General features: G+C 39.9%; 1 protein-coding gene and 1 pseudogene across 1 annotated transcript in view; one reads left to right on the top strand and one right to left on the bottom strand.

Annotated features, from left to right (window-relative positions):
• PDGFC (platelet derived growth factor C) overlaps nt 1-24,441 on the bottom strand; it is a 205,942-nt gene that overhangs the window by 168,832 nt on the left and 12,669 nt on the right. The window lies entirely within an intron of this gene.
• LOC121039837 (60S ribosomal protein L28-like) lies at nt 8,821-10,647 on the top strand (annotated as a pseudogene).

Here is a 24,441-nt window from a genome sequence, read left to right as displayed (position 1 = left end):
AGAGCAGGTATGAGTCAAATTTAAAATAATCTTAGGGGACGGCTGGGTGGCTCAGTGGGTTAAGCAGTGGAATCTTGATATCATCTCAGGTCATGACCTCAGCATAGTGGGATTTAGCCTTGTGTCCAGCTCTGCACTAAGCATCAAGCCTGCTTGGGATTCTCTCTCTCCCTCTGTCTCTCTCTCTCTCTCTCTCTCTCTCTCTCTCTCTCTCAAAATAAATAACAATTAAACATTAAAAAAAAATAAATTAAATAATTTTAAAGCCCAACCATGTGTTACCACTTAAACTATATTCCACTGGTAGGAATCCTATGAAGCAATTAAGAATGATATGATCAATGTTTCTCATTCAGAGATTCATGGCCCTGAGACCCCTACAACATTATATAATATTTTCTTCTATATACATTCTTATGGTGGAGAGAGATGTTCCACAGATTTATGTAGAATATCAAATGAGTTATAACACAAAGGATTTTGAGGATCACTGACATTACAAGCAACTATTTATACAGAAAGACACTGACAGTATTTTGTCAAGTGAAAAAACCAGGTTAAAAAATAACATATCCTTTCACCTATTGATGGACACTTGGGTTGCTTCCATATCTTGCCTATTGTAAATAATGCTGCAATAAACAAATATAAGGGTGTTAGAATTTAAATTAATATATTTTTAAATTGGTGTTTTTATTTCTTTGGGTAAACATCCATTCCTACTGGATCATATGGTATTTCTATTTTTAATTTTTTTGAGAAATCCCCATACTGTTTTCCACAGTGGCTGCACATTCCTACCAACAGTGCAGAGGGGTTCCTTTTTCTCCACGTCTTTGCCAACTTCTTGTCTTTTTGATTGCAGCCATTCTGACAGGTGTAAGATGATACTTCATTGTGGTTTTAATTTGCATTTCTCTGACGATTAGTGAGAATGAGCATCTTTTCATGTGTCTGTTTGCCATCTGGATGTCTTTTTTGGAAAAGTATCTATTCAGGTCTTCTGCCCATTTTTTAACCGGAATATTTATTTTTGGTGTGTAAAGTTATGTAACTTCTTTATATATTTTGGATATTAACCCCTTCTCATAAGTGTCCATCAATAGATGAATAAAGATGTGGGAGATATATAATACACGCACAATGGAGTATTACTCAGGATGAAGTCTTGCTATTTATGACAACGTAGATGGACCTAGAGGGCAAGTGAAATAAGTCAGACAGAGAAGGACAGATACCATATGATTTCACTTACATGTGTAATCGAAAAGAAAAAATGAGTGAACAAACAAAAAGCAGTAACAGACCCATTAACATAGAGAACAAACTGATGATGGCCAGAGGGTAGGGAGGTGGGGGGGGATGGGCTATACAGGTGAAGGGGAATGGGAGATACAGGCTCCCACTTATGGAATGAATAAGTTACAGGGATAAAAGGTAAAGCACAGGGAATATAGTCAATGATATTGCAATAATGTTGTATAGTGACAGATGGTGAATACACTTGCAGTGAGCACAGCATGACATATAAACTTGTCAAATCACTATGTTGTACACCTGAAAGCAATGTAACATTGTGTATCAGCTATACTTCAATCAGCAAATAACATTTTTATGGGATCTCATTTTTGTAAATGATAATTCGAAATGCATAAATATTCACACATATAAAAATTTATAAAAGCCATGTAACAAAGTATTAAGAATAGCTACTGAAAGTAGGTTTTAGACATTCTTATCAAAAGAAAAAATCTGGAAATTATAAACCATCTGTATATTTAATGCTTTCTCATATAAGTAAACTATTAACATAACTATAGTTTATTTGATGATACATTTTGCTACTTAGAAAAATAGTCTAGATACTAAAATAGGTATAATAGTTTGAAGTTTTTGTAATCAAATTTGATTTGAGGTAATGATTGCATTACTATCAAATATTAGATTTTCTATTAAATAAATGTCAAAGCCAGTACAGGATACAACCCCTAAGGATCTGGGATTTGAGATTCAGTACTGCCCACAAATTAATCCAAACCATATAATGGTTTCTGTTTCAGCCTTCGGATGAATAAAATCCAGGCCTATATAATTAATTAAAGATCATTTGATATTTAATTCATCTATCGTTATTTAGGCTCAAAGATATGCCAAGCCATACACACTACTCCAACCTCTACTGTAGTTACTACATCACCCCTTTAAAGTTACATTTGTTTTCTGGTTCCAAATATTGTCTTAAATTATATTATACAACAACATGTGTATAAACTTGTAATATCATGACATCATGAACAATGTGAATTCACTAGAAAAATAACTCAATGAGTCATACAAAGAAACAAGAAATAACAAGCAAGTTCAACCCTACATGAAAGAAAATCCTATAATCAGCAAGGTCTTATTCTCACTTACTGGATCTTCTCTCATAAACCTAAAAAATAAAATTAGGCTCATAAAAGAGGGCTTGAGAGGATGAGTCTATACAAATCTCATATATAAGAAAAGATACTTTTCATTTAAATGGCAATGAGAAATTCACCTCAGAGTTGTCTTATGAGCCAAATGAAATATATGAAAAAAATGTTTTATCATTGTATATTTAAATTGTGGCTTTTTAAAACAAAATACCTTTCAAAAGTAGGTTATAAAATCAACATATCTTCAAGAAGAAATGGAATTAACACATCCTTCTAACAAATATTAATTCTAAGCACTTACTGTGTAATAATTTTGATTCCTAACTCTGATCCTTCGTCTACAAACATTACTTCTTAGATACAACCCATCTGATATAACACTGTTAACACTGATACCAGTTTCATGTGGACAGAAAACAGAATAAAGATGGAACCACTACTAGGGTTTACAACATATAAAGCTGTTAGTGTCTTACTGGAAAGAAAGTGGCTCACTGGAAACTTGTGAGCAACTGTAGATAGTCTGCAATACTGCTTTCTAGAAGCACTGTTCCTTACTTACAATCACATGCATGGAAAAAAAGATCGGATTTTCTCATTATGTCTAAAATAATTAACAACAATTCAGATGGCTACTTCATATACGAAAGGCCTTTATAATGACGAACAATGTAAATAACTTAAAATACACATTTAGGGGCACGTGGGTGGCTCAGTAAGTTACGCGTCCCATTCCTGGTTTCGGCTCAGGTCAAGATATCACCGTTCATGAGATGGAGCCTTGTGTCCAGCTCTGCACTGACAGCATGGAGTATGCTTGGGATTCCTTCTCTCCCTCCCTGCCTCTTTGTCTCAAAATAAATAAATAAACTTTTTAAAAAAATAATTAAAAAATTAAAAATACACATTTAAAGAGTCAAATCATTGATTTGTAGTCACTAAACTGTAACGGAAACCATCCCATTATTACATCAAATCAATTATTTCCTAGTTTGAAGATAGCCATTCCTTCCTAAATAAGTACTTAAGTATATATTCCCAGGTACCCTGAAAAAGTGTAAAAGGTACACACGTAATCTGGGGAGACTTAAGCCAGTTTTCCTTAAGATTTTGGAATCACACCATGTCTATGCTAATAAAGTGAATACCCTAAATATAGGATTAGAAAACATATATTCAACATTATGAAGAGTTACCCATTCACTCAATAAATGTTTAATAATGTAAACCAGAAAAACAGACCAATGAGTAAGAATCAAAAACAAAGAATCTCTGCCATTTTGGAAACTTCACTTTAGTAAAAGAGTTAGAAGTACAAATTAAGAAGGAAAATTGCTCAGTATTATGAGAATAAGCCTCAGGTTCACAAGGGCCAGGATTGGCATCTCTTTGTACCCTGGTCTACACCCTAGACCAGAGGTTCTCAAAGTATGTTCTAGGAACCTCTGGGAGTCTGTCCACAAGACCCTCGTGTTGGTCTATAAGATCAAAGCTATTTTCCCGTAAGTGTGCAGTCAAGTTTTACTGAGATCACTTAATATGTGATATCACAGTAGAGTGAGCACAGAGGCAGATATGAGAATTTATCTGTCTTCCAGCATGCCACACACTAAAGAGATTTTCAAAAAATGTGAAACGATGCCACTCTTCCTAGTGTTTTTATTCTGGAGAATATAATTATTGTCATCATAAGCTATGTTAACGTTAATATGTTGATCACTGCTCTTTTTAAGTGAATTTGCTATTTCTAAATGAATAAATCGATATGTTTATACTTTTTCAATCTTAATTTCTAATATGATAATCATTAATAGACATTTGGCATCTTCAACAGTTTTCACAAGTATAAAAAGATCTTGAGACCAAGAAGACTGAGGACAAATGGCCGAGCACGTAGTTGGTTGTCAATGAGTACTGATTAGTGAATTAACAGGGAGGGTTACACTAATGTAGTGATTACTAAGCCAAGATCTGAAGGGATGGACAGAGGTCTTTTAGATGAGTGAAAGGTTAAGTTTAAAAACAGTGCTATTTAAAACGTTTTCCATGTAGTTGAATAACTTATAGAAAATGACTAAAAATGAAGTTATTTTCTTACAAAGGAGAAAATGGACAAGATGGGGGGCTACCAGTCATAAAAATGAATGCCTCTCCACAAACTTTTCTGTAGTTCTAGAGAAAATCTTGGATTCAAAGCTGGACATCCAACCATCTTTCAAGGGAAAGAGACTGGCTTATCATTAGCTCTGTCATTGTATAGAATTAATATGTTTTAAAATGTTATTAAGATCAACATTAATAGGGGCACCTGGGTGGCTCAGTCAGTTAAGCATCTGACTTCGGCTCAGGTCATGATCTGGCAGTTTTGAGCTCATGTCCCACATCAGGCTCTGTGCTGACAGCTCAGAGCCTGGATCCTCCTTCAGATTCTGTGTCTCCCTCTCTCTCCGCCCCCCCCCACCCCACCACTTGCACTTTGTTTCTCTCTCTCTCAAAAATAAATAAATATTTTAAAAATCAAGATTAATACTAACTGCTGTTAAAAATAATGTCAAATCACGGGGCGCCTGGGTGGCTCAGTCGGTTAAGCGTCTGACTTCAGCTCAGGTCACGATCTCGCGGTCCATGAGTTCAAGCCCCGCGTCAGGCTCTGGGCTGATGGCTCAGAGCCTGGAGCCTGCTTCCGATTCTGTGTCTTCCTCTCTCTCTGCCCCTCCCCCGTTCATGCTCTGTCTCTCTCTGTCCCAAAAATAAATAAACGTTAAAAAAATTAAAAAAAAATAATGTCAAATCAAAACAAAATATGAAATACATGTTTGCTCAATTATGTTTTCTAAAATTACCCATTATCCTGCTTTCAACTTTCAGATTGCTTAATAATTTTTTGGATATGTGAATGCATAAGACTCTTCATCAAAGACAAATTTTGAAGTTACTTAAATGATAAAATAAGATGCTGTATATCCCTTAAAGGGACACTAGCAACTCTAAACATAAGATATAATCAAACACATAAAGTATTATCCATTTTGCAGGCAAAACCTAGTAACAAAGCTAAAAATTGAACAGAAACAGAGGTGACTTAAAAAAAAATAGAACTACCCTACAACAAGCAATTGCACTACTAGGTATTTATCCAAAGGATACAAAAATGCTGATTCGAAGGGGTACATGCACCCCAATGTTTATAGCAGTGGTATCAACAATAGCCAAATTATGGAAAAGGCCCAAATGTCCATCAACTGATGAATGGATAAAGATGTGGTATATATGTGCAATGGAATATTACTCGGCAATCAAAAAGAATGAAATCTTGCCATTTGCAACTATGTGGATGGAGCTAGAGGCTACTACGCTAAGCAGAGTAAGTCAGGCAGAGAAAAACAAGTAACGTACGATTTCACTCATATGTGGAATTTAAGAAACACAACAGATGAACAAAGGGGAAGGGAAGGAAAAATAAAATAAAAACATAGAGGGAGGCAAACCACAAGAGACTCTTAAACACAGAGAACAGACTGGGGGTTGCTAGACAGGAGGCTGGTTGAGGGATATGCTAAACAGGTGATGGGCATTGAGGAGGACACTTGTTGGGATGAGCACTGGGGGTCATATGTAAGAGATGAATCACTGGGTTCCACTCCTGAAACCAATACTACTCTGTACATTAACGAACTTGAATTAAAAAATAAATAAATAAATAAATTTAAAAACAAATAAATAAATAATACAACGTGGACTTTTTTATATAAAACCCTTCATAAGTTCCTGAATGACTTATTAATGAGTAAAGGCAAGCATAACAAAACCATTCGAAGATTTTATAAAAGGGAGCCAGATGTGAAACTATTCTGTATGATATCAAAAATACACTCCTGGGCGCCTAGCCCTGTGGTCTGCCTAAAGGCCAGAGGGAAAACCCCTTGTTGACCATAAAAGGGCTGCCTGCATGTTCTCAGTGGAAAGTATACAGGATCTTATTTACACAAGTATAAATACATGCCATTCCTTTGTGCTCACAGGCACTCCTGAAGGCTGGCCAGAAGAGGAGGGTCCACAGGCTCGACGTAAACAGGATTCAAAAAGTCTACGACATTTTCCAACATCGAACATACTTTATTTTTCTAGCTTATGTTCTTTCATGATAAAAATATCTACAAAGCCTAAGATTGCTATCATTTAACAGGTGGCAGCCCTAGAAATAATTTAAAATAAGCCTTTAAGTTTCAGCAGGAGGACAGAAAACACATTTCCATAAATAGGCACTTTTTTCTTGCAACATTACAGCTGTGCGAAAGCTGAGGAATAAGGAAGAATGTATTTGTGGTCAATAACAATGCCCTATCTCTTGACATTTCTCAGTAACTTAGAAGGCAAGAGTTTGAAACCTTCTGAGAAATAGTAAGTGAACAAATTATCATGACCGTTTCAGGTCCCCAAAAATACTGGTAACAATACATTAAAGGAACAGCATAATGCAGGTACACAATACCTGGCAGGTGGCGTGTGTGTGTGTGTGTGTGTATGAATAATTACAATATTATGATTACAGAGCAAACAAGTGAACATGACTGTGAATACAGTGAATGGTTTCCTCTTAAAACTCGGGAAATTCTGATATTTCTGCTTAGTAACATGGGTTAGACACACACCATATAGATCTCAGATTATCACACTGAGATAGAGTCTGACATAAAAACTCATTACAAGGCCAAAGTGAACATTAGCTATCGTCTAATTTGATTATCTCTTCGGTGAGTGAATTCCACCTAAAACATCTGTGCTTCGTGGTCTCGCAGTCCAGAGAGACTCAGTCCCTTCGCCCAGGAACCCATCTAACCAATAATGCTTAAATGTTCTACCACCTTCTAGTTAAGGTTAACTTGCCCCCGTGGATAGGATAAAATGCAAGCCCAGCTCCACCTCCGGATTACTGGATGTATCAATAGTACAGGTCAGCAGTGAATGAAATATACCTGTGACACAGCTCACTTCATCTCTGAGCTCGGGCAAACTGTCTCACTGATGTCAACCTCAATGTTAGCCACTTTAACTTCCCATCGTACTTCAGAAATCTATTTTGATAAATCTTGCTGGTCGGGGTGTGATCCACAGACTAGCAACATCAGCATCGCATGAGCATGTTAGAAATGCAGACTATCAGGCCCCACCCCAAGCCTACTGAAGCAGAATCTGTATTTTAACAAGATCCCAGAGGGTTCAAATAAACATTCGAGTCTGACAAGCACTGATCTAAGTACATGCACACCCATTATTTCTTTAATGTTCTCTTGTGGAGCCACATTGGATTATTTTGCTAGCCTCCCTACATCAAGCTTTTTCTTTTGTTCATCCTATCCAATTTATTTTCAGAAACCTCTATGTGCATTTTCAGCCTATCTGGCTGGAAAGATGGGTGAAGAAAGTAAAATTCATTAAGTAGACCGGACATTTTGCTGGGAGTTTCATTAACTCCACCTCTGTGAGGTAACTCTTTGTTTCAAAATTCTACAAATTGGGAGTCTTAGGTGATCAGAAAGGTTGAGTGACTAAGTTGAGATCATGTAACTAACAGGTGGGTAAGCCAGGATTTAAACTCAGTTCCAGACTTCAGTAAGTCATATTTTCACACTCTGCCTTTTCTTCCTCTATGGATTCTTTTTATCCCAAATATCCAGGCTTCCTCTACTGAAAATAAATATGTGGCATTAGCAAGACAAAAACTCCAGGGTATTTAGAGCCTTCATTGACTTCCCTACATTTAAGAAGTGACCATAAGCTGAGCAAGTCTGCTCAGCATCTAACCAAATTAGAGCTGTAGTTCTAACAAATTAAAGCAGCTATTGGAAGCTGATAATGTCATGATTAAGGACATACAGCCTGGAACCAGACTGTCTTCATTGGAACCCTTGCTCAGCTACCTGACCTTGGCCAAATGGCTTACATTCTCCTTAAACGTGGAATAATACTAGTAATTGTGCCCTCACAGGCTTTTTTGTGAGGTTTAAAGGAATTAATGTATGTAAAGCATATACTAATGCACGTGTGGTGTGCTGTAACCACTTAATAAGTGTTAACTATATTTATTATTCAATGGAGTTTCTTCTTGTAGTATAACCTGCCTCTATTAAAAAAAAATCCTTCCACTTAGCTAAGCAGTTGGTAATAGTGTTCCAAATCAATACGACATTTGCTTCCTTCTCTTTCATTGATCTTAACCTCACATACATTGATTGCTTATCATTATTACAAGTGAACTATAAAATCCATCACCTACTTGTATTTTTTACAGCCTTTCCCTGCCACAGTCAATTCATGTGTCCACTGGTGCCTAGTTAGAACAGTTAACAAACGGTAGCATGAAGACTTTTAACACATAAACAACAGGCCAAAGACCAAGATGCGTGTCCAGACCTACAGGTGAGAGTTTTGGCCTTGCTCCTTCCAATCCATTCACATCTCCTGATTTCCAGTCCACCTGCAATTCTAACAGCTCCAACTGCAAAATATATCCAAAATCTCCCTGACCACTTAGCTACTTCATGCTGGTCTAGGGCACCAGGATGGCGTTTCTTCCCTTCCCCAACTCGTGCCAGCAGAAATAATCATCCCTATAAAATGCATCACTCGTCTGCTCAGCTCACTCCGGCTGCCCAACTGTGCCCCATCTTGCCAGCCACACTCTTCTCTTAGGGTCTTGCCACTCCCCACGGGCCCTGCCGGTAAGGCCTTCTCCCCCATCTATCTCCTCAGCTCCAAGGACACAGGCACCTCCGTGGGCTTTTTCCATTTCCAGGCGCAGTAGTGAGAGGACTACTAGGAAATATCTAGGAATTCTAGCTGCCGCCACGTCCACCCACTGCAACGGATGGTGGTGCGGAACTGCTCCCGCTTCCGGATGAGGAGGACCAAGCGGGCACGCGGCACCGAGCCCCATAACCTGAAAGCTCGCAACTTCCGCTACGACAGGCTGATTCCCCGCGAGCCCGTGAGGGTGGAGCCACCGGCCGGCTGAAGACAAAGGCGTGGTGGTCGCGGAGCAGAGATCCGGCCAGCGAAAACCCGCCACCTCCTACGTGCAGACCACCATGGGCAAGAATGCCGGGGCCACCCCCAGCAGCATCAGGCACCAGTGAGGCCCAGGTCTGCCCTTGGCTGCCATTCTGAGCCGGAGCCATCCTGGCAGCCACAGCCTGGAATGGTGAAGAGGAAGCAGGCCCGCCCACCAAGGGCTCCTGAGCACCTGCCCCTCACCTCCAAAGCAACGAAGACGTCAACCGCCTCAAACAAGTCACCTGAGGGCCCCCCCCCCCAGGGCTTCCTTGAATATTCTTTGCTTGTATTACCTCACAATGTTCTCTAACCAGACACACTCCCGGCCTCCCAATACACAACACTGATCATATTCTCTTCCACTGACAGTTCACTTATGTATGCTATTTGTCATCTTCCTCTCCTCCCTCAAGTGTAAACTCAATGAGGTCACAGGTTTTGTACGTTCTGTCCACAGCTGTGTCGCCCGTGTCTAGCATTCTGCTGCATACGTAATAAATGCTCAATGTTCCCATTGAAAGAACAAACGAGCAGGGGGCATCCTATTCACCCCTAGACAAATAAATAGTCTAGATATTTCCATTATTTCAAGACACACATATATAGCTTCCACAGGGAAAACTTAAGACAGCAAAATGCTTTCTCCTACTAAAAAAAAAACTAAATCAAAAACCAAAGATTTAAAAGAAAAAAAAAAAACTAAACTCCAATTTATAGAAGTTGAACAATTGCTATCTTTTCTCAAAGCAGGGGCAAAAAAAAAAAAAAAAGCCCTTCATAAATGTATGAGTTTGTTAATGAAAGAGATTGTCCCATCCCCCTTAAGAGGCCATTCTCCCTTACCGTGACAGTCCAGCTCAAGGAGTGGATGTGATGACCTTGTACGAATGAAATTGCAGGGGCCGACTGACAGAGCAATTACTCATTTGGCCAGGAGGATGGCTAACACTCATAATCTTGCAAAAAGCACCTCGGGAATTTTAATGACCACACAGACTCAACAGTTTAGTTTCACTTCTAACCTGAAAACTATCCAGTACTGTCCTGTTATCATAACAGAGGTGCTCATGAGTTCAGTATGACTCTTGAAGCACCTGGGCCCTTATCAGAAGGATTCCAGCCCTCTGCTGCCACAAGCTAGCCACGTCTCACCCAAACCAACTGCTGAACACTAAGAAATCAGAATTCACATTCTGTCTTCTTCTCATATTTGGTTGCTAATATCATTCCAACAACATCATGCTTTAATCTTTTTGTAAACTGTGGAGCATGCATTTTGTTTATGAAAAAAACTGGACAAAGTAGGTTATGCCCTCCCACCTATTAAAACAGCCTACAGAGGGGTGCCTGGGTGGCTCAGTCGGTTAAGCGTCTGACTTCAGCTGAGGTCATGATCTCGCGGTCCATGAGTTCGAGCCCCACGTCGGGCTCTGTGCTGACAGCTCAGAGCCTGGAGCCTGTTTTAGATTCTGTGTCTCCCCGTCTTTCTGACCCTCCCCTGTTCATGCTCTGTCTCTCTCTCTGTCTCAAGAAAATAAATAAACGTTAAAAAAAATAAAAAAAAAAAACAGCCTACAGAATATGCAGATAGGAGTACGGTGAGTCCTGCAGAAAGTACTACTTAATATTATTCACCTCTGACAAAGAAGATACGGAGAAAATAATTTTTAAAACTCAAGAAATCTGAAGTGAAAGGCTGAAGTCTCTCCTTATCTGCCACCTAGAACACTGAACATGTTCTCGGGTTGAGGCAAAAATAATAGCTCTGGTTTCACCGCATATGGTAAACAAACTACCCGGAAATACAAGATGTATAAATCGGAAAAAGAGACCAACCCATTTGGAAGCACACGACACAGTATTTCACCCAAGATGATTTCATTTGCTTCGCAATGAAAATTATAAACTGAGTAAGCTAGAGCAAGGTTTTTACCTGTTTCGACAAAAGGCCTTGATACTATTTCCTCGTTTAGTGAGCACGGTATTTGTTAAAGGACAAATCCGTTTTCTGAGCAACAAGTGAGCTCAAAATTGCCAAAGCACTGAGGGAAGAGCTCCTGCCTTCTCTCAAGAGTTCACCTATTTATCAACAAGACAACCTGAACGGAGCATGTTGGGCCGAGCCTGACAGAGCCCAGCACCGAGGGCTACACTTGTCTTCTGGTCCTGCTTCCAAGATCTACATGACTAAGAAAATGACTTCACCTCTGGGTAAACAAGGCAAGGAGGACTCCACGAGATCATACCTAAGTCGCTCCCGGGGGCACGTTCCCAATTTTTTTAAAGACTCTGCTAGCCCTGAAACTTTCCAGAACGAAAGTATTAAAAAGACATCTTCGGGTTCATTTCAGAATGCTTGAAGTGATGTTTGCAATTACTTTGGTGAAGAGGGTAGAGGGCCAGAGTAATATCTGTTCCAACGCTGAGAAGGGCTGGACGCAGGAACGTGCGTGTGCATCACCCCGCTCCAACTCTCGCATAGCACAGGGGTCATGAGTCACCATTACGAATCTTAAACTGCGTAAGGAAAGGGGGGCAGCAGAATGAAACAAAAGGAATCGCCCTTGGATCTCTTAGGATTCTTGACACCAGGAAGTAAACAGGGCAGAAGACCAACGGGGAAATAAAGGAGGAACACACCCAAGGCCCTGACTAGTGATCTCCTATTATGGATATGTATACATGCACAGCGGTGGCCCCCCAGGCCTCTGCCGTGGATGTTCCCTACCCTCCACAGTTTACACACAGGGTTGCTTTGGCACTGCCTTCCCTACTCAAAGCTCCAAATTTACTTCCCTCCTCAAAACTCCCTTTTAATGTAGAGTTCTCCCTTGAGACGATCCTAGTCTCAGAGGTCAATGCACTTTGAGGGGTTCTGGACTCTGCAGACAGAAGTTTTCACCTGAGACGTGAAACCATAATAATTAAACACCAAAATGAAGGCATACGAGCAATATGAGAAAAAGGAGATGCAGGAAACAAAACATGTAGTTTTTCGTTACTTTGTGGGTTTTGTTTATTTGGGTTTTTTATTTGTTACTTATTTCATTTCTTTTTTAAGTATTTTTTTTTCAACGTTTTATTTATTTTTGGGACAGAGAGAGACAGAGCATGAACAGGGGAGGGGCAGAGAGAGAGGGAGACACAGAATCGGAAACAGGCTCCAGGCTCTGAGCCATCAGCCCTGAGCCCGACGCGGGGCTCGAACTCCCGGACCACGAGATCGTGACCTGGCTGAAGTCGGACGCCCAACCGACTGCGCCACCCAGGCGCCCCGACTTATTTCATTTCTTATGTGTTAGATGAACCTATCATGGGTGAAATCCCAAAATGTGAGCCTCGGTTGAGGTATAATTTCAATCACAAGTATAAAAAAACAAAGTCTTCACCACTCGTCTTTTTTTTTTTCTTTCCCTTAACTGAAAGTTTAGTGTCATAAATGCAGCTATAGTATTTCTTCCAAAAATGAAATAGTATTATCCCGTAGAGGAGAATTTCCTACCTGCTTTACACCTGGAGTCTGAAATAATTTTTACTCTTGAATTTCTAAAAGGCTCACAGAACAGATGAGCTTACATGCTGCAAAGCGCGTGAGCACGCAGCCCCAGGGTTAATGCAGTACAGGCAGAAGCTGCGGGATTTCCATGAGGGACCAGGTGCTGGTATGCCTGAAGGATACGCCGTACTTAGAAAGGCAAGTAACGTGCAGTTTCTCAATCCACCAGGCTCAATAAATGTGATTGGCGAGCATCTGTATGGTCGATGCAGACCCTGGCTCACAGTGCGCTATAGAATGCAGCTGCAAAGAAAGGCAGGGGTTTGATTTTGGGTTTTTATCATGGTTTGTATCACACTCTTAAAGCCTGTGGTGTGCAAACAAATGGCATGTTCCAGATGTTTCCAGCAAGTGTACGGGGGAAAAAAACACCCCATAATATTTTCTTGATCTTTCAGGCTTAAGAGCAGGATGTACAGACTACACGCTAAGCTTTTTTTTTTTTTTTTTTTTTTTTTAAAGGAAAGAAACCAAAGAAAAAAGAAGAAAATCCCATATGGTGCCAAATGTTGGCAGCTATCTTCTTTCTTCCCAGACAAAACTCTTAGGTCTTATGAAAACAACATTTCCTGTAAAGTGCCAAAAACAACACAGATAATTGTTGTGATGGCTCTCCTCACCGGCTGCCGCAACAGCCTTACTGCTTTGCTTATCCACATCTAGCCTCTGGGATAAAATTCAGAGTCAACTCTAAATCTTAACCCCAAAGGGCCACCTTTCCGAATGCCATCTCCTAAGCTTCTAAAAAAAACAAGTCTTGCATTTTAGGTGCTTTCCTTTACAATAGAAGAAAAGGCTATTGTTTGTATTTGCCCCCCTTCCTCACTGTTTAAATTAGGCTTAGAATCTGCACAGCCTTGTTTCTATGACAGAAATAGTATAAGATCATTATGGAAAATTTAGCAAATCCTAAATGTATTTTAGGAAATAAAATATCAACATCCCCACTGCTCCCCTACAGCCCCTCTGGACAAAATTCTAATAACGTTTGACTATACTTCATTTTAGTCTTTCTACTTATGTGGAAAGATGTATGTGGGCACGCATAAAAATATTTACAATGCTACTGTCACCCTGCTTTTTCACTTAGCATAGTGTGAGGGTTTTCCCAAGAGGACACCACATTTTGATCACCACCCTAAATCCCATGAGTAACAACAACTGTGTATAATTCACAGCATTTCTCGTGGGAGGTTTATTGCTCTACTGACCAACACGGGACCAGTGTCAAATTCACCGATGGCATGTGTAGCTGAAATATGAGAAAGGTGAGAAGAGATTACAGGGTAGAAGAATGGAAGCCCAAATGCCCATCTCAAAACACGTTCAGTTCCTTGGCGAGTTCTTGTCCTTGTTAAGAACCAAAAAGAGACAAATTTATTCTCTGGAATCCTGATATTAAGAAGGCTTTGAAAGATCCATGATTATTCCTTTAAATGCTCAAGCCATTGAAATGTGTGTACAATATAGAAAATGGGCCATTTAATTTGAATAATGAAGAGAAGTTAAAAAGCATTCATTACTTTCTGCCTAAGGATGTGATCTCCTTGATTAACATGCGCACTAATGGGAAAGAAGCTAATGTTCACTTGTTTTTTCCTTCAGAGCATTACTATCATTTGAGTTGGTCATTAAGGAGTAATCACACACACACACACACACACACACACACACACACACACTCACATACTTACACACACACACACATACTCACATACTTACACACACACACACACACACACACACACACACACACACACATACAGTCTGTGCTGCGATGTTTCTTTATAACAAACCAGCCTCAGGAAATTATTAATGAGGGGTTAGGAGGTTACACAGCAGTTAAACCCAAAAGAATGTGCAGAGAGAGAACTACCTATTCAGAATTGTTGGGGAGGACTGGCAGTTTGAAAAGGAATTCCTTCCCAGCCAAGAAATTTTCTATATTGTGCAAAGCCAAAATAAAGTGAGTCATAACACTTCACATTTCCTAACTGGATATTACTAGAATGACCTCGGATTTTCTACGGAAATCAAGAATGCCACAAATGAGGATGTAGACTGTTTCGCCCTGCCCCTCCTCCCTACCCTGTTTGAGGAAATATCTGAGATGGTATAGATCCAGTCCTGGCAGAAGCTATTAAAAACCGGATGACATATTATTTGTAACTGTCAGCTTTACCTACAGGAGAAGAAGGAGTGGACCAGAAAATAAAAACAGCTTTGCTCAGAGGTACAAAAGCACCAGCAACCAGCATCCATCCCCACACACCACCAGCACCCCCATGCCCCTTTTCTAGAACATACAGGTTATTAGAAAAAGCCAACTGTTATATCTGATGGTTATGAAGGGATGCCACCCCAAAATATGCAGCTTTGGCAGAAGGATTATTTTGAGCCTACAGCGAGTGAGAATCAACAAATGCAGGAAAAGTTCTCTGTCTTCCCCTTATCTGCCTAAAAGCAGAGCATAAATTTCCCTTTGCGAAGGTGGCACAAATTATTTTTAACTAATCTCTACGCTCAACATGGGACTCGAATTTACAACCTGGGATCAAGAGTCACATGCTCCACCAACTGAGGCAGCCAGGTGCCCCTTCCCCATGTGTTTTGGAGCCAATAATTTTCCCACAGTTTATAGCCCTTTGCTAAAATGGTATATAAGCCTCTGAGTCTAACTGCTACTTTGAGCTCTCCATTCCTTTCTGTAAAGCCCTTGTCCACAGAAAACTAAAAATATTAACAAAATCTATATGCCTTTTTTTCCTGATAATTTGTCTTCTGTCAGTTAAATTCACATACAACAGAACCTAAAAGGGTAGAAAAAAGGATTTTTTTTTGCCTTTTTCCCCCGCCCCCACAATTCACTAGGAAACTTGAAGAGCAGTGCTGCAATTGGAAACATTCTACTTACATTCACAGATATATAGATCTTCGAAATTTAGAACTGTTGAATTGCTAAATGGCTTTACAAATTCATGGAATGCAAAATTCAGTCAATGATAAAAACTGGCAAAGATTTCAGAATAAAAATGTCAACTGATATGTCATTAAGTGGGCATAAGTTAACCAGGACTCCTGAGTGGTTTCTTGTTGTGGGTCTTGATATTAACCCGTCAAATACAATTCAAATGGTAAATAATAATGACAAGAAGGAAATCCCTGCCCCGGTACCAGAGCCAGCCTTAGTTTCATAATACTAACCTAGCCAGAGAAAGGTCTTTCTCAATTTAGCCAAAATCTGAGCCTGGAGATCCACACTCCATCTGGTTGGAAAGATTAAAATCCTTGCTTTCTACTGAAGATTCACTGCAAGAAGGTTCAAAGCAAATCATTCCTAAATCCACCAACGTACTTAAGGCCCCTAACATGCCCCACATTTAAAATCTCTGGGCCATTTCAAGCATAAATTTTAGGGGAAAGAGACTGCCAGTGAAGGCCTAAATTGGTAGAAAAAAAAGAAATCCTTCCCCCAGGAATATTCTTCTGCTTCAGACTTCCTTCCCCAAAAAATTGTATAATGACAACGATTGGTCACATTAGCTGACTTGCTGTGTAACCTGTTTTAATACATCCACTGAAATGAAACAAAAAATGTCCTGTTTATAACATGAGGCATTATACATTTAGGCAAAAGCATGAATCTGTTGGCTTTTAAAATGCTGGGTTTTCAAATAATCAAAACTTCTTTTTTTTCCTAGAGCATTTACTAAATATCTCATTTCACCAACATCCTCTTTGCACTTAAATAAACAAGGTATTTTCCATAAAATATAAGAGGAATCATGGAGCAGTCAGAAACAAAGAATCCCAAGTCACAATATAATGATGGAGTTAGCCTAAATTCTAGGTTAGTTAGTACACACAGACCTAGGATGACACTACCAAGTTTCTTAGGAAATGTAATATTTATTTATTGTCAGTTATCACTGAGGGAGATAGCAATTATTCATTACTATGTAGAAAATCAAATAGAAATCTTCAAGAACATTTAAGTGAAAGTGTATTTTCTGTTACTCACTAAACTTATTGACAGCATTGGCTCAATCTAATCATGTTTTAAGACAAAAACAATCCTTCAACGTGGCATCTATTGCAGTACAAAGACCTAAGTCATATACAAAATGGAAAAGTCAATTTTGGCAGCTGGAGGAGAATGGAAACTGCATAGGCCAGGTTTCTCCAGCGCTTCAGACCCGTCTGATACATGAGATACCTAACAGCGAACATTCAATAAATTGATCCACTAACGAACTGCAAAAGTCAGTGATCTTCCTCAAATTTCTAGTACACAACCAAGGAAATTTCCTCGGTATTTTTTTATTAATCTGCACAGGATTCAACCAGTTTTTTGGTTTTTTTTTTCCAGCACCAATATAAGACATGAAAAGATCTGTGAAAAATCTGTGAGCATTGAAAAATCTGTAGGCATAAAAACAACTGAATAATTAGGTCTGAGAAAAAAATAGTAAAGGAAAGTTTGTTTTCTGTTTTGTGTATAAGACAATCGTTTGCAAAGAAAACATGCTGAATTTTGTCTTTTTAAGGAAACACCAAAGGAAACCTTAATAATAAATGTTTGGAGTACCAAAAAAGAGCCGAAGCACAATGTTTAAATTACTGAACTCAAAAAATAAAATAACTTCTTACATACCTTGGATTCTATCCCATAGTAAAAGAAAGATTTACATAGTCAAGCTTCATTTGTTCACATGAGACTTACTCTTAAAAAATGATTTCATCCTATAAATGAGAAGACCTCCCTGCCTTCACAAAAGATTGCCACTTGCAGTCATCAGTCGTGAAAAATTTCTGCTTGATAGCATAACGGTTATATGACCGTCTCTCAAAACCCTGAAGAGCCAATCTATTAAAAACATCCAGGAACTGGGTTCTTGTCCAGACTGTTTTCTAGATTAGAATCTCCGCTACAGTGGAATCAGGAGGAATCTGGAAAAAATCTGGGACTTTCAAAAGGGTCATTGAGAAAGCATTAACACCCTAATGTCATATCCACCAGCAAATGTGACTCACCAGCTCCTACCAAACCTACTCCCCACTGTAGTTTTTGAATTATCTTTGTCACTTACATTGCTGTACAAGCGCATCATGTGTTAGAATATACATTTCTCGATATCTTTGTCTGGTCAAAGTAGAGAAATAAGATGTATGCTCAACAGGGCTTCTGAAACTTTATTGTTCTTAAACATCTTACCAGATGGTATTACTTTAAAAGTTGCCATAAAAAGACATAAAGTATGCCCTCCTGCCAAAAGTATGTTTTTTGGTTTTTTTTTTTCCAAATTGGTGAAACCTTGGTTTTCTAAGAGCATGAGTAAGACACGAGAAATGAAAGATTGAGAATTACCCATCTATCTGTGTTCACTCTCCGTAACCAATACATCTAACTCCCCCAGCACAGGAACTGAGAATATGAGGATACAACTGCCTGTATAAACTGTATATGGAAGCACAAAGTCAGTTTTCAGCCCTGCTATCTACCCCCCCTGCTAATTCGGGATGACTGCAAAACGAATACAAGTGAAGATAATTCACTTTCCCTCACAGAGATGAATAAAATGAATATAAAAACAAACAGACTGGTCTCCGAGAGTCCTGAACAACCGTGTTGCCTTAAATCTACTGAGAAACTTGGGCATAACCCTGTGTAGTCTGGGTACCGTACTTATGTAAATCACAGAGGGTATGGTTTTAATTTGGTTGTGACACCATAAATATTGGCATACTGAACATGTGCTTACTGCCATGAATTTTGAACTCTCTCTCTCCAGGGGCTGCTTCTGTTTTGTCCACATGCCAGAACTAAGGACTACTTGCCCATAATCTCATATGATCAGAGCTGAGAAAATCGACTTTATTTCCAAGAAAAAAATAAATACATCCTTTGAATGATTTTTTGAAATAATGACTTTTACAAGATTTTTGCTTTCCCGGGGATAAATCACAGTTGTCAGTCTCAAAAGCCGAAAACAAAAAAAGGAAAGGCAAACTGAAAATAAGAAGCACATGAGGATAAATCTCACATTCACTAGAAAGAACAGAAGGAGGAAATACTTCAAAATAAAAATAAGCTAAAGTTTTGAAAACAGACTTTTGATAGTCATGCGTTTCTTAAACTGATTGCAATAAACGCTATCATAAAGTTCCCTGTTTAAAAATAAGTTTCCTGGAAATGATACATTTCTTCTTCTTGTTGAGGAAATAACATTCTAAACAGTCATCATTATAATTTTGCTAATAATGTTCTTTGTACATTCATTTTACTCAGTCTAAGCAGAAAGATTAAGAGTCCTTCCAGTGTGTCCCCTTTTAGTTCCTCAAAATGAAGCCAGACATCAGTTACATCCCTCAGTTGTGAAATAAAGCATATGACCTCTTTAGAGCCTATCAGTGATGACCTGGGAGACCAGATGTCAATGCTACAACAGAACCGGCTGTATTGGGTCCAAGTGGGCTGTTTTCACTTCACTTAAAAAGATCTACCATCTAAGGAGACACTAAGGTAAAGATTATTTAACATTTTACTTTCTGACACTTGGAAATGATGGAAGAAAAGGCACATACAGAACTAGAATTTAAGGTAGAAAGTGGTAAGTTCTGCAATATCCTGGGAGTTTAGGGCAGGCACACATGTCAGACTAGTGAAACACACAGGCTTTGTAGAGGCAGCAGCAATCGGGCTGGACCTTAAATACACGTAAGCTTTGAACATACAGAGTAAAAGAGGGATGATAGTTACCTGATGGTTACCCTTCCCATCTCCCCACAGGCAGTAACTGGTCCATTAGTCATTATTTGATGTCTGGACTATTGCCAATGCCTTTAAACTGGTATCCTTGTCCCTCACTTCTCTGTATTTTACAATCATCCTGATATACTTTTTTTTTTCTTTTTGTGGAAGCGAAAAAAACACAAAAAACAAAAACAAACCAAAACCAAACCTAAATCAGATCATGCAATGAATAGTTACTGATCTGTTACAGATATAAGAATACGAAAATGGGGGGAAAGACAGGCCACTACCCCTAGAAGCTGGTGCAGAAAGCATGCAGCCTTCTCCCTAGGACCTCAAACATGATGTCTAAACACACTCCTTAGTATATCACACAGAGTTCTTCACAATCAGTGAGTAATTTCTTCAATCTTATTTTCCAAAAAACAGAGCTGATTTTTCAAAAGACTTCATTCGTGCTCTCTTACAAGTCTATGACTTTTGCTTTGAATCCCCTTACTTTCTAGGGAACCATCCTTCAAGACCCAATTAAGAGAAGGCCTCACCCGAAGCCGTTCGCGACCAGGATACGGAACATCTCTGGGTTCCTTCAGCATACTAAGCCTACCCCCTGTCTCTAGTGTAAGAAAAGCCACGTTTAGTTGTCAACATCAGGACTCAAAAACCTGCGTTTTGTTATCTGTTTTCAGGATGTGCCATGGTAACTAGAACACAAGGCATGTGATATTTTTTGGAATGAACTGACTTCTGGGTTAAAAGAGTTCCAAGAGCAGAGGCATGGAGTCATCTCTGCGGTGAGCAGAGATCAGCTCTGTGCAATCTTTTCACTGGAAAGATTGAGGTGAGATCACAGCAGACCTTGAGAACACCCAAGCAGGCCCTCATTACTCAACATTTGGTCCTCAGCCCAGCAACAGCAGCATCTGGAAGCTTGCTACAATGCAAATTCTCTGGCCCCACCAACCACCTACAAAATCAGAATGTGCATTTTAATAAGGTCCCCAGCTCATGTGTACACACATTCAAGTTTGAGAAGCACAAGGGTATCTGGGTGGCCCAGTCAGTTAAGCGTCTGACTCTTGATTCCAGCTCAGGTCATGATCTCACAGTATGTATATGAGTTTGAATCCCACATCAGGCTCTATGCTGATGGCACAGAGCCTCCTTAGGATTCTGTCTCTCCCTCTATCTCTCAAAATAAATAAACATAAAAAAAATTAAATTTCCAAAAAAAAAAAAAAAAAGATTGAGAAGCACTGAGTAAACACAACCAGAACTCTACTACAGGATGATTATCCTGTAGTAGCCTTTTGTTTGTGCTCCTTGTGGCAGGGGGGGGGGGGGAGAGGGGATGGAAAGAGCCTCTTAAGGAAGAATAAGGACATTTATGCAACAGTTTAGGTGACCAGCACCCGACCAGGGGTGATGACAGGGAGAATGCAGCAATTACAAATATCAACATAATTACTTTACTCAAAAATAGAAATGTTTTCATTCATTAGCCTGACGATAAGTCTGTGCGTGTTTAATGGACCGTATTCCACATTTTAAATGTTTGTGAAGGAATCCTATTTAAGCAGAACAGAGACTTCGTTTGAAGTGGCGTTCTCAGGTTTGGAATCCTGAAAGCAAGCCCCAGACAAAGGGAGTCCTCGGAACATACGGGTACCTGAATTCTAGAATGGATGGCACTGAGGGGCCAGCAGGATGGGTACAGTTACACCACAGCGATAGTAAGACGTTCATGGGAAATGGCCAGGAGCTACTCCCTGAAGGTGGAATCCCTCAGACACATCAAAACTCTTGCCTCCTCCCGCCAGCTGCTTTCCCAGACAGAATCCACTCAACAGCAGACCTGGGTAAGTAGCGAAGACATTTGGAGTTTTAACTGCCAAAGGCCTGGGCAATCTTATTTCTAAATCATAGGGTGTTTACATTTGAAACCACTCTCAAACTCAGCATCTCTTAAGGGTGAGTTGAAAAACCATGTCTTTTTTTTTTCTTTAATTTGTTTAATGTTTATTTATTTTTGAGAGAGAGAGAAAGAGAGCAAGGAGAGGAGGAGTGGAGAGAGAGAGAGAGAGGGAGACACAGAATCTGAAGCAAGCTCCAGGCTCCAAGCTGTCAGCACAGAGCCTGACGCGGGGCTCGAACTCACGAACCTCGGGATCATGACCTGAGCCGAAGTCGGATGCCTAACCTCCTGAGCCACTCAGGTGCCCATGAAAAACCATGTCTTGTAGAAATATCCATACTGGAACAGGGGAAGATTTTCCCTGTTCAATAAAACTCAGGAACAACAAAAATAAAGTTGCATTTTTGATCAAGACTCAATCAATGGTCATGGTTATTCAACAAACCAGTTCCACGCACACGTTGCCAATGGTTACAGGAACATAAAAGATTCCCCACGATCGAAGCACACACAATCCTCAGGACACAGCCTCCCTGGGGAGTGCGGAATACACACACCAAGGTACATTCTTCTCTTGAGCAAACAATAGGTGCACCTTGAACCCACCCCCAACAATTTTCTGCAGTCTTAATAGCTGTTAAAAAAAAAAAAAAAAACCTGTGTGGTGCTTGCAACAGATGCTAGAGCTTCCACAGCAGAGATCCCAGAGGCCTGCAGTGGCTTCCCCCCATCCTTTTATGATTTTTGACCGCACACTTTCAAGGGCATCAGCACCAGAAAGAAAAAGTAAGGGGCATTAAAGTGGCCTTTTGATTTGAATGTCCATGATTGTTTTTCACATCTTGGCAGCTCTGTAACTGGTTAGAAGTCTTGACTCACCCTGGTTTAGCATGGGTCTTTTAAACATACGTTCTTCCACATGTCACGCCCTTCCCCGTAACTATCGTTTTCTACTACATATGATGCTGACTATGGCCACTGCAATCATACATCTCTGCCTACCAGCCCCCCCCTCCTTCCTCCATCCCCGTATCCCCAGACTTACGGATAACTAATCCGTTATCCTCCAGGTGGACTGACCAAGCCAAAACATCTATTTTTGCTATCTCGTCCCTCCTATCATTGATGCTTCTACTTTACACACCAGGCAGGACTAAAACGCCACCATAGGGATGGAATTTTCTGACACCACCTCCAGGGAACCTTCACTACAATTTCTCCTGCATCACCTCTCACTTTCTCACTTGGTCAAAATTTGCCTCAAGGCTCGCTTCCTCCAAAATTTAGTTCCTTCTTCTCTGCCAGGTATGCTCAGTTCTTTCTGCAATAATTTGACATGCTGCCCAGTGCTCTGCGGTCATTTCCCCCGTGTTCCTTCAGCAACTGCACAGGCAATTTCCAGCCCAGAAGTCTTATCTCTCGTTACACATACAACCTTTTGGGTCTCCTCCGGGGACTCTCAAACCCATCAAACAAGTCAAATCAACCTCTTTCTTTCCTTTTCTTTCCCTCCAGAATCCGAAGCAGGTCCAGACTCTGAGCTGCCAGCACAGAGCCCAATGCAGGGCTCGAAACCATGAACCGTGAGATCCTTCCTGACCTGAGCCCAAGTTGGGAGCTTAAGCGACTGAGCCACGTGGGCGCCCCTAGTGCTTCTTCTAGTCACTTGGCTGCTGAATCCATTTCTGAGGTCTCAGTCAGAACAAATCCCACTGGACTGACTACATGGATTTCCTGGATTCCCTTCCTTTTCATGTTTCCAGCAGGCTCCCATCACCTAAAATCCACTCCACTGTACCTCCAATCCCGCATGCACACAGCCACTCATCTTTCCAGGCACCTTTGCTCAAAATAGAAGTCTCCCCTGACAACTCTCCTAAGTGGTTTCTAATGGCTCTGCTGTAAATAAGTTTGCTTTTCCCTCAATCCCCACCCCCAATGCTGCATTTTATTCTGTATTACAGCTGGCTCTATGTCTTATCTCCCCATTGCACTATAAACCACTTGAAGGCAGTGATTAAGTCGAAATCAGCAGCGCATTTCTCACAACGCCTCACGGTTCCAGGCAGGTAGTGGTGTCACTTTGTGGTATTCACCTCAGTTTGATGCATATTTATGTAGTACACAACCACACGCGACTCTGTGCTATATAAAAGAGGTGAGTGCACAACTAAGGCAAAAAGATGTGAATTCTTGTTTTTAAGGTTACCCAGAACCCAATTTAAAGACAGAGCTTAGGTTTTCCATAGACTTAAGGCCATCTAGTTCTAAGTTGAAAGAAGAAGAAAGAAAGAAAGAAAGAAAGAAAGAAAGAAAGAAAGAAAGAAAGAAAACAAAAGAACGAAAGAAATAAAGAAAGAAAGAAAGAAAGAAAGAAAAGAACAAAAGAAAGAACAAAAGACAGAAAGAAAGAAAAGAACAAAAGAAAAGAACAAAAGAAAGAACAAAAAGAACGAAAGAAAAGAAAGAACGAAAGAAAGAAAGAAAAGAACAAAAGAAAGAACAAAAAGAACGAAAGAAAAGAAAGAACGAAAGAAAGAACAAAAGAAAGAAAGAACGAAAGAAAAGAAAGAAAGAAAGAAAGAAAGAAAGAAAGAAAGAAAGAAAGAAAAGAAGAAAGGAAATAGCAAGTCACAAATTACACAGAAACTATAATATCCACCATTGTCCCTTGTTTTTTAAGGCTTATGAACCTGGAGCAGTGATTTCCGCTGCCAAACTTCCAGCAGCAACACTTAAAAGT

This window comes from Herpailurus yagouaroundi, unplaced genomic scaffold (assembly GCF_014898765.1).
Source record: "Herpailurus yagouaroundi ecotype Mexico unplaced genomic scaffold, PumYag 28, whole genome shotgun sequence".
Taxonomy (NCBI): domain Eukaryota; kingdom Metazoa; phylum Chordata; class Mammalia; order Carnivora; family Felidae; genus Herpailurus; species Herpailurus yagouaroundi.
This window is presented reverse-complemented; position numbering and strand designations above follow the sequence as displayed.